The following is a 10,823-nucleotide window of genomic DNA, read 5'->3' on the forward strand; positions in this document are numbered from 1 at the left end:
CCAGCCGAGGTGGCTCGGGCATCTGTTTCGGATACCTCCTGGACGCCTCCCTAGGGAGGTGTTCCGGGCATGTCCCACCGGGAGGAGACCTCGGGGAAGACCCAGGACACGTTGGAGAGACTATGTCTCTCGGCTGGCCTGGGAACGCCTCGGGGGTCCCCCCGGAAGGTGTCTGGGGAGAGGGAAGTCTGGACATCCCTGCTTAGACTGTTACCCCCGCGACCCGGCCCCAGATAAGCGGTGGATAATGGATGGAAATACATTTTAGTGATTGATCTCTACATTCTGTTAAGTCAGTAGTACTTTCAAATGGAGCCAATTTTGAAATTGAAACTGAGGCCATAGAAGAGATCCAAGAGAATGTGGACTGCAACAAACTATTTGAAGATGCATGGGGCTTGCTCTGCCCAGAGCAGGAAGTTGAGAGGTTGGAGTCAAAGGAGGAGTTTGGTAAGATGGTACAGGAAGTTAGCTCTGAGCATGAGCAAGAGCCTATTCTAGAACTGTAAGGAATGAAGACATTGGTCATGTGGAGAAAAGAAATGTTATGAGTCGTCATGAGGGTCTGGCATTAATTCGGTCGTTAAATGAACAGCAGCTGTCCCTTTTTTTTTTTAATAAAGTACGGCAGTGGTGCTTGGAGGTTAAAACCAAGCACCATTGCACGTGTTTAACTGGTGGTGGAGGCACTGGGTAAAGTCACCTGATTAGGGCAATTCAGTATGAGATGTCTTGGTTGTTGGTCCCTACTTGTGGTAATCCGGATAACTTCAGCATTTTATTAACCACTCCCACTATATAGCTGTGTATAACTTACAGTCGACTACAATCCATTCTACGTTTAGCATCGGTACAAACCTTAGCCTCCCATGCACAATGTTGGGAGAAGAAAAACTCAATTCATTGCATGCTAAATACTCATAATAAATGAAATATCCATGGTCGACCACAAAATGTCATTCATAGTAGACTTTCTGATTAAACAATCAGGTGACTTTCCCCCATTTGGAAAAGTCACCATCTTAGCTGTCGGAGATTTCTTTCAGTTATCTCCAGTAAAAGGTAAAGCCCTGTGCTGTGAACCAATAGGCGTTAATTATTGAGCAGATATATTTAAGGTTGCGGAGTTAAAAACAATAGTTAGGCAGAGTGATAATACATTTGCAGTGTTACTAAACGGGTTAAGAGTGTGCTCAAAAGGAGACACCTATGCTAAAAAGCAATGTAGAAATATTAAAAAAAAAAAACTGGTGAAGTGCTAGATGCCTTGCATATTTTTCCAACTAACCTACAGGTGTTGGTACATAATTCAAATAAACTTCAGAGCATGGGTCCAAATTATATAGCAATACATGCGCTAGACTTTGGACATGATAAAATGGGGAAATTAAAGGAATTAGAAGGCCACCTCCATAAATCCAAACAAGCTAGTTTGGTGGGGTCTTAACAGATAGGTGTAAATGCATGTGCTATGCTTTGTAAAAACGTCGATATAGATTGTAGCATCATGACAATGGGAGTGAGTGAACAGAACTATAATTAACCCCATCCTCCTCCTCTCATCATAAACCAAATTCCAGGAAAGCCATGTTGATGGGCTGGCATCAGGCCAAAGTAAGGACACCATCTGCAAACATTTATGGTGACAAATGGACCCAAGGAATAGACCTAAGACAAAAGGACCTAAGCCCATTGTCACCTGTTTTTCCATCAGAGCCGTCTCCCCTGCCGTGTTAAGCTAAGGAACACAGGAACTGGGTGTTTATATCTCCCAGTTCGTTATCTTCAACATCTTCAGCCCATCAACATGGCTTTCCTGGAATTTGGTTTATGATGAGGAGAGGAGGATGGGGTTAATTATAGTTCTGTTCACTCACTCCCATTGTCATGATGCTACAATCTATAGACGTTTTTACAAAGCATAGCACACACATTTACACCTATCTGTTAAGACCCCACCAAACTAGCTTGTTTGGATTTATGGAGGTGGCCTTCTAATTCCTTTAATTTCCCCATTTTATCATGTCCAAAGTCTTGCGTATTTATTGCTATAATTTGGACCCATACTCTGCAGTTTACTTGTATTATGTACCAACACCTGTAGGTTAGTTGGTGCCTACCCCTCTAGACTAGGCAGCAGGGTCCTGACTCAAAACATTCAACACGCTGTCCTGACTAAAACCACACCCACACCTATGTGACTATACTTTCCCTCTTCTGCTGCAGCCACCTGCTCCCCCTGCTGGTCACATCAAACATCACCACATTCAGAGTCTCCTGTATAGTCTGTAGTGAGACTGAATACCACCCCAGCTGATCTCTCCTCCTCTCCTAGGCCCTCACTAAAGACAGTTACACCCCTCACTCACACCAGCTCACCTGAGGAACCATCTCTCCACTGGTCACCATCCCATTCCTGTTATTTTCGGTTTGCATATGGGGTTTCACACTGCTGAAAGGCATCGTAATATCACCAATCTCCGCCCATTAATATACACCTCAGTCACTGGTGCGTCCTTCTCTGTAGGGTTATGGAATTGCCAATCTGCAGTGAACAAAGCAGATTTTATTGCTGCCTATGCCAACCACCATGCACTGGACATCCTGGCTCTCACTGAAACCTGGATTAAGCCTGAAGACAATGCAACCCCAGCCGCACTTTCTACCAATCACACATTCTCCCACACCTCTCATCCATCTGGATGAGGAGGTGGTGTGGGTCTGTTAATTTCCAACAAATGGAAATACAATCAACTACTACCTTCAGTCAAATACAACTCCTTTGAATACCATGCCATCCTAGTGACAGCACCAGTCAAACTTTACACAATTGTCATTTATCATCCACCAGGGCAATTGGGTGAGTTTCCTGATGAGCTTGACACTCTGCTTTCCTCCATCCCAGAGCATGACTGCCCCATGCTAGTCCTCGGTGACATGAACATCCACTTAGACAATCCCAGCTTCTCAGATTTCATGTCACTCATACTCTTTTGAGCTACAGCGAGTTTGCAGTCCTCCAACCCACAAAGCTGGTAAAGAGCTCGATCTCATTTTCACCCGAAACTGCATCACAGACGCCCTCACAGTCACACCTTTACACCTGTCTGACCACTATTTCATTCAGTTCAGTGTGTCTCTCCCTGAAAAAGACTCTGCTCCCTCCCCCATGGTCTCTTTCCGCTGCAACTTGCCCCCCACTCACTTCTCCACCGTCGTAGCCTCCGCTCTCCCTCCCCCCAGCACTTTTTCCTCCTTAGGAGCTAAGTGTAGAGCACAGAGACTCAGTGGCATCATTAACCTCTGTCTGGATAGCATGTGTCCTCTATCCACTAGACCCGCTCGATCCTCCCAGTCCCACCCATGGCTCAGTGATACCCTCCTGTCGCTGCGTACCAACCCCAGAGCCGCAGAGAGAAAATGGCACAAAACAAAAAGCTCTTCTGACCTGATCACATTCCAGTCACTCTTAGTATCCTTCTCATCCAGTGTCACTGCTGCGAAGAAGGCTTACTACAATAACAAAATTAATTCTGCCAAAGACACCAAGAAACTATTCTCAATCTTCAAAACACTACTCAACCCTCCGCCTCCACTGCCCATTACTAACCTGACAGCAGACAATTTTGCTACATTTTTCACAAAGTGTCTACCATCAGCAGTCAGTTCACTGATCCACCCATAGACTGCATGCCTCCTTCTTCAACATCATCATCACACACTGCTCCCTCTCCCCTGACTATGGGTACTTCTAACTCAACTGACAACAGTCCAACTGCATCATTCCCCTCATTTACTCCCCTCACAGAGAATGAGGTGTTTAAACTCCTTTCCTCTAGCTGTCCTACGACATGCCTGTTGGACCCTATTCCATCCAACCTCTTACAGTCTGTTGCCCCTACTATCACAGCACCAATCACACATGTGATTAATGCTTCACTGACATCAGGAACATTTCCTACAGTATTTAAACAAGCGCAGGTAACACCACTACTCAAAAAACCTTCCCTCACCCCCACTAAAGTGGAGAATTATTGACCAGTCTCACTCCTCCCATACCTTTCTAAGATCATCGAAAGGGTGGTTTTCAAACAGGTCACAGAATTCCTCTCCCAAAATAACCTCCTGGACATCAACCAATCTGGCTTCAAAATCGGCCACTCCACTGAAATGGCTCTGTTGTCTGTGACAGAAGCCTTGAAAGAGGCTAGAGCAGCAGCCAAGTCTTCAGTACTCATTCTACTGGACTTATCAGCAGCATTTGACACTGTCAATCATGATATCCTGTTATCCATACTCTGGAACATGGGCATCACAGGCCACGCACACTCCTGGTTTCAATCTTACCTCACTGGTCGGTCCTTCAAAGTGTCCTGGCTAGGGCACACATCAGCAGTTCACCACCTCACCACGGGGGTCCCCCAAGGCTCTGTGTTGGGCCCCCTCCTTTTTGCCATATACACCACCTCACTGGGTCAGATCATCCAATCACACGGCTTCACATATCATTGCTATGCTGATGATACCCAGCTCTATCTGGCATTCCCAACTGATGACTCCAGTCTCAGTGCGGATCTCAGATTGTCTCTCTGACATATCTGCATGGATGAAAGCCCATCACCTTCAGCTGAACCTGTCCAAAACTGAACTGCTGGTCTTCCCAGCTAAGCCAACCATACAGAAGGACATCTCCATCAGTATTGACTCCATACCTCTGGCTCCTACCAGTGTAGTACGTAACTTGGGAGTCATGATTGATCAGTTGACCTTCACAGATCACGTTGCCTCTGTCACCCGATCATGTCGTTTCACTCTGTTCAACCTAAGAAAGATCAGGCCATACCTAACCGAACAGGCCACCCAGCTCCTGGTGCAGACTATGGTTATCTCCCGCCTTGACTACTGCAATGCTCTTCTAACAGGCCTCCCAGCTTGTGTTGTCAAACTACTACAGATGGTCCAGAATGCAGCAGCAGTTTGTCTGGTCTTCAATCAGCCTAAAAGGGCACATGTCACCCCCTTACTCATTGAGTTACACTGGCTACCCATAGCTGCCCGCATCAAATTCAAATCTTTAATCCTAGCCTACAAAATTCTCAGTGGGTCTGCTCCTACCTACTTAGGTGCACTGATAGAAGCTTATGTTGCCCCACGACCACTCCGCTCGTCTGGGGAACGTTGTCTGGTGGTCCCCAGACCTTGTATAAGACAATCCAGGCTCTTTTCATGGGTCGTTCCTCGTTGGTGGAACGCTCTACCAAGTGCTACAAGAATAGAGGCATCCCTGCCTATCTTCAAGAAGCTCCTGAAGACCCAGCTCTTCTGAGAGCACCTCCTATCCTCGCACTTTCAAACATTCCATTTTAAATATTCTAATAAGGTTTTTCCCAGGATAACCACAGATTCTTCCAGGATTCTCTGGACCTGCTGCGGAGATCCTTCCTCTTCCCTGCCCTCATCATCACCACTCACTTATCCTCAACTGCCTCCATCTCTATTGCTCTCTTTTTCTCTTTCTTTACCCTCTCTCTTTAACCCCAACTGGTCAAGGCAGACAGCCATCCTCCAGGAGTCTGGGTCTGCTCCAGGTTTCTGCTGTTAAAGGGAAGTTTTTCCTCGCCACTGTCACCAGTCACAAGTGTTTGCTCCTGGAGGATTCTGTTGGGTTTCTGTAAATTGGCTTAGTCTTGTTTTGACCAACTCTATATATAAAGTGTCATGAGATAATTTTTTTGTGATCTGGCATTATATAAATAAAATTTGATTGTTTCCCGCTATAAGTCGCTTTGGAAAAAAGCGTCTGCCAAATGCATAAACATAAACATCTGTGCCTTACTTTCTGTTTCACCTATAGTGGAGGAAGAAGTGGAGAGAAACCCAGAACAAAGACACTGAATAACCAAAATCCCCATATGTTGCCATGTTGATAGTGTCACAGTAATGTGTTAATGTTGATTGTACTCAGCATGTTAACCCTTGATGCATATCTATGCAAGAGCCCATTTGCCTGACCTGTGAGACCATATGTCTGTGCCCTGTTCATGTTCACTGCGAATTATATTGAAACTCAGAGTAACACTGTTTATAACATGTCTGGTAATAGTGCTACCATCTTACTGATGCTGAGTGAGGTTACAGTTAATGTATAAGTTTGAGTGATTTTATTTAAGAATGGAGCAGTTTTCTTACAAATTTGCACAGAGTCCCCTCTCTCTCCCAAAGGGGGGGGAGAGAAACTTGACGCTTTTGGGAGCATGCAAATGACCTGCGAGGTGGGCTGGACCGCCGCCAAAATGGACAAAGAAGGCATGGCCCAGAGGTATCGATGACTCATCAATATGCATGAGGAGGGCGTGCCGAGTTGGTTCCTGGCAAAACCATAAAAGAAATTGGAACCGACTTCTCTTGCTCTCCAGCTTCGTGTTCTTCTCGCTTCGTTTTGTTTTTCCCTGCTCTTGCTTTCTCGCCTCCGTGCCCTCTTGCCTCTTCTACTCTGACTGCTCCGCCGCCTGTTGCTGCTTCGAACTCCGTCAGAAGACTTCATCCGTTCGCTGTCGAGGCTGCTCCAGCCGCTGCATCCTCACCACTGCCGTGTCACTCTAGCTGTGCCTGCTCCTTCTCCAAAGTCAAGATCTGCAACTTGTAAGGAAACTTGCTCCTGACTTGCCCGAGTTGGTGTGATTCCCAATTTAAGTAGAGTTACCTCAATTTACCCTCACCAACGTTATAATATCTGTAATATAGCCCATCTGTCAACTTAGGCCACATTTCTCCTGTCCATAATCTCCTGCTCCCTTTTGTCGTATTTGTGTCTTGTCTTCGTTTAGTTAATAAATTCTTTGTGTGCACAAATCCGCTGCTTCAGTTATTCTTGTGTACTGCATCTTTTCACACTCGGGTTCCCTGTATAGTCAACGACCCACTAAATTCGAAAGGTTTCCAAATTATTGGTTTGGGTTGATTTAAGTTAATAAGATTACCCTAACTCCTCTAAAGTCAGTTAGGTGGTGCCCCGAATCATTGTCACTTAGTTCTTTTAGGTCCAAAGTGTTCATTTGATAGTTAGACTAAAGTTTAAGGTTTAATAGTTAGATGTGGGCATCTTAAGCTATAAATGTGTAATAAAAATCAATAAATCAACAATCCTTTCTACAAAAGTATTTTCTTAATACTGATGGCTTTTATTTGACTCAGGCGCTACAGCTATCCAGCTAAAGTAAGAAGACCAGCAAATTCTTACAACTGCAGCTTCAAACACATGTGCTATTATTAGTAGAAACAACCTGTATGCTGTAGTAGATTCCCATGCATGCAGTCAGTCTGGGATGGTTGATGGGGATGGGACAAGTGTGTTTCTCAATACCATTTCTGACTTACATAGTCACTTGAACTTAATACAGAGTCAATAAAATTTAAAAGGTGAACACATGCCTCTTGTTCTAACTTTGACTGAATTGGAAGGTGAGAAAAGCTCGTTCATAAATAGTTCTATAAATGAGCAGCCTGTCTTAAAACAACAGGAGATGAAGGAAATTTCATTTTAAGGATTAGTTTTCAACTGTTCTGAACTTTATGTTCAACCTGAAGATGCTAAGCCCATCTGAAGAGGCACTGATAGTCGACAATAATTCTGTAACTGTTAGTGAAGATTTTAGAAAGAAAAGTCTAAAACACAGAACAGACGCATCCAAAAAACAAAACATAGTTAACAAATGTAGGAGAGCTGACACGAAAGTAGAAACAAAACCCTGTTTTCAAGGTAATTCTGTTGTAAAGATTGCCAAGACAAATGACACAACTGAAGTGACATATGTCGGCATGGACACAAAGGCTGCACAGTTTATGCCATTGGGTGAAGATGTGTGCAAATCTATTTGTACACACCTCAATGTTGATTATACAAAATGTCCTGTCCAAAACTATAACTACGAGTGATGCGGGAGTACCATGCTACAATGGCAGCATAGTAGCTGATGGTAACTTTTTTTAATCGCGCTGTGTGTCATGCAGTTAGTGGCACACAGAAACATCATAGAAAAATCCGACTAGCTGCAGTTAGAGTTAGAAAACAACCCTGACATGTATCACAAACCTTTTACATGAAAACCATCAGCATTTGTCTGTGGCAGAGTATGTTAAACAACAAAATGTGTGTGAAGTAAACACCTGGGAGATGGATGTCGAAATACATGCCATAGCTGATTATTAAGGAGTAGACATTTATACTTTTTTTTAATCAAGGCAAATGGCTGAGGTTCAAATGTACCAAAAAGCAACTGTCCAAAGAATGTATTTATCTTGAAAACAGCGGTGTTCACTATGAGAATGTTGTATGTGTCAAGCAAGGTGAACTTAATGTCTGTTATAAAAATTGCCACATAAATGAACCACATGGATGTAATAGGCCAAAAACAAAAAATGTAGATGAGCCTTTATAATTCTAATTCTTTCACTGCCAAAACCGAAAGCCAAATCAAATGTGTAGCCGTTACCTCAAAATACATGAAAAAGAAAAAAAAAACCCTCAAGATTCACAACTGTTGCATAAAAAGAAATGTAAGGAAAATTCAATGAAAAAATATCATAATCAAGAATATAGATTACGAGATATAGCTAAAAGTATTGACAAATACAAAACTAATGTGATGCATACAGACAAAGTTAAAGCCTACAGTGTGGGAAAAATACAAAATTGATCCCATTCACAAAGAGAAAGTTAAAGCATACAGTGTGGAAAAATACAAAAACAATCCTACACATCAAAATAATGTGAAATCAGTATTTGTAGGTATAAAACTAGTCAAGAACTTAGACGAACATTACAACTTGTCAGTAAAGAAAAATATCAGATAGTAAATGTAGGACTAAAGTTCTAGCAAAGAAAAAGCTCAACAAAAAACAAAACTAAAGGCAGAGCAACTTGATTTTGTCTTGAATGAGTTTTTTTAAAAAAAGTAAACAATGGCCCTGAATTTATATGTTGTGTATGTTTTCAGTTATTTAAAAAATCCGGTGTACAGATGTGAAGTGGCTAAAATTGCAGAGAAGTGTGTTTCTGATAAATACTTGCATAAATGTAACTCAGACTATAGTACCTCCTGTCTGTTCAAAGAATCAAGAGGGGAAGCTGTGGATTTGCAATGTTTGTGATTCGAAGATGTCTGATCCCAACAGAATGGTGGGGCAACAAATTACAACTTGACCCAATTCCTCTGGTACTGACCTGTTTGAATCATTTAGTAAAAACTTTTAATTGCACTTAACATCCCATTTATGAAAATGTTAGCATTGCCGAAGGGTAGCCAAAGGGCAGTCCATGGTCCAGTTGCATGTGTTCCTTGAAGAGTTTCTCAGACTTCTAACTTACTGCTGTGTTCAAACATGGAAGGTTTTCTCTCACATGTGAAATTCAAGCGGAAATTGTCATAAAGGTCATCATGAATATCACTTTGTAGACACAGTGCACCTAAAAGGAGCTCTGAAATATTTAAAGGAAAACAATAAATAGTACAAAGATGCAGAATTTAATGCAGACTGGATAAATTACAGTCTACTCTCGTTAAACCGCCCGCCGTTATACCGCCATTTCCACTTATCGCCATCCGCCAGCCCAGTTCCATGCACAAACAACAGTTATACCATTGATTTCCCGACCGTTATACCGCCAGCGTCGCGGCACCTCCGAGGTGCGCCACCGTGGCACCTCCGAGGTGCGGCACCCAGTGTTGTCTTTTCCGTGGAAACCGGGTCGAAATGGCTCTTTGAGTGTTAAAGGTTGCCGATCCCTGCCGTACAACATAACAGAATCAAGATTTATTTAGAAACATAATTAGAACGGGTTAACGGAGGCAGCATAGACATCATATAGTAAAGACATGCACATTATGGACGCAACCCGTTGTAACGCCATTTTCGCTATACCGCCAATTTGGCCGTGAACGGAAGTTGGCGGTATAACGAGAGTAGACTGTAGTATGAAAAGGAGTTTAAGAAATAAGCCAAAGAAGATCCAAATAGTCTTGTGGAAGCAAGTGAAGACCCTGAAGATGTAGAAGATGAAACTCTCCATGACCGGCAGCAACAAGACTCATGTGCTATTCCTGTCCATCATGGCCAGATCAATATTTTGAAGATATTGTGAATCTAGCTCCTGCTGAAGGAAACAGTCCTGTGAGGCCGTTGTCTGATGTTGACAATGAAGCTAGGTCATTTCCAGACTTACTCCCACTTGGAAATATTACTTGTCACACACCCAGACGGCATGAGTTGACATTAACACGTTATTTTAACAGGATTCTCCATGCAGATGGTAGATTTGCAAGAAGTGTAGAATATATATTTTTTGCACAATACATGTCTGAAGTTCAGCAAGTGTCAATAGCATTACGCAAAGGACACACAAATGCAAAAGGCCAAAATGATGCACAGGATCACACTGAATCATTGAAGGATATTGTGCAGTCAGATGATGGCTGCCGCTTTTAACGTCCTATTAGAGGGACTCCAGCCTTTTGGCAGGGAGCTCAAAGATTTGTTGGCGTGCGCGAAACCCACGTTCTTTTGTAGTTTCTCGTCAACTGACTTAAGATGGGGTATGCTTTCAACTACTATTTTGAAGCAGGCTGGAAGAACGCAAACTGCAGAGACTTTAGAGTATGCAGAGCGATGTGAACTGTTGAGGAATAATCCAGTTACAGTTGCATGATTTTTTTGATTACCGCTGGCACATCTTTCTTAAATTTTTGATAATGTCCCCAGTCCATCCAATTGGGAAGGTTAAAGATTACTTTTACTGAATAGAGTTTCAACAGTGTGGGAGCCCC

Source organism: Sphaeramia orbicularis, chromosome 9 (genome assembly GCF_902148855.1).
Source record: "Sphaeramia orbicularis chromosome 9, fSphaOr1.1, whole genome shotgun sequence".
In the NCBI taxonomy this organism is placed as follows: Eukaryota; Metazoa; Chordata; class Actinopteri; order Kurtiformes; family Apogonidae; genus Sphaeramia; species Sphaeramia orbicularis.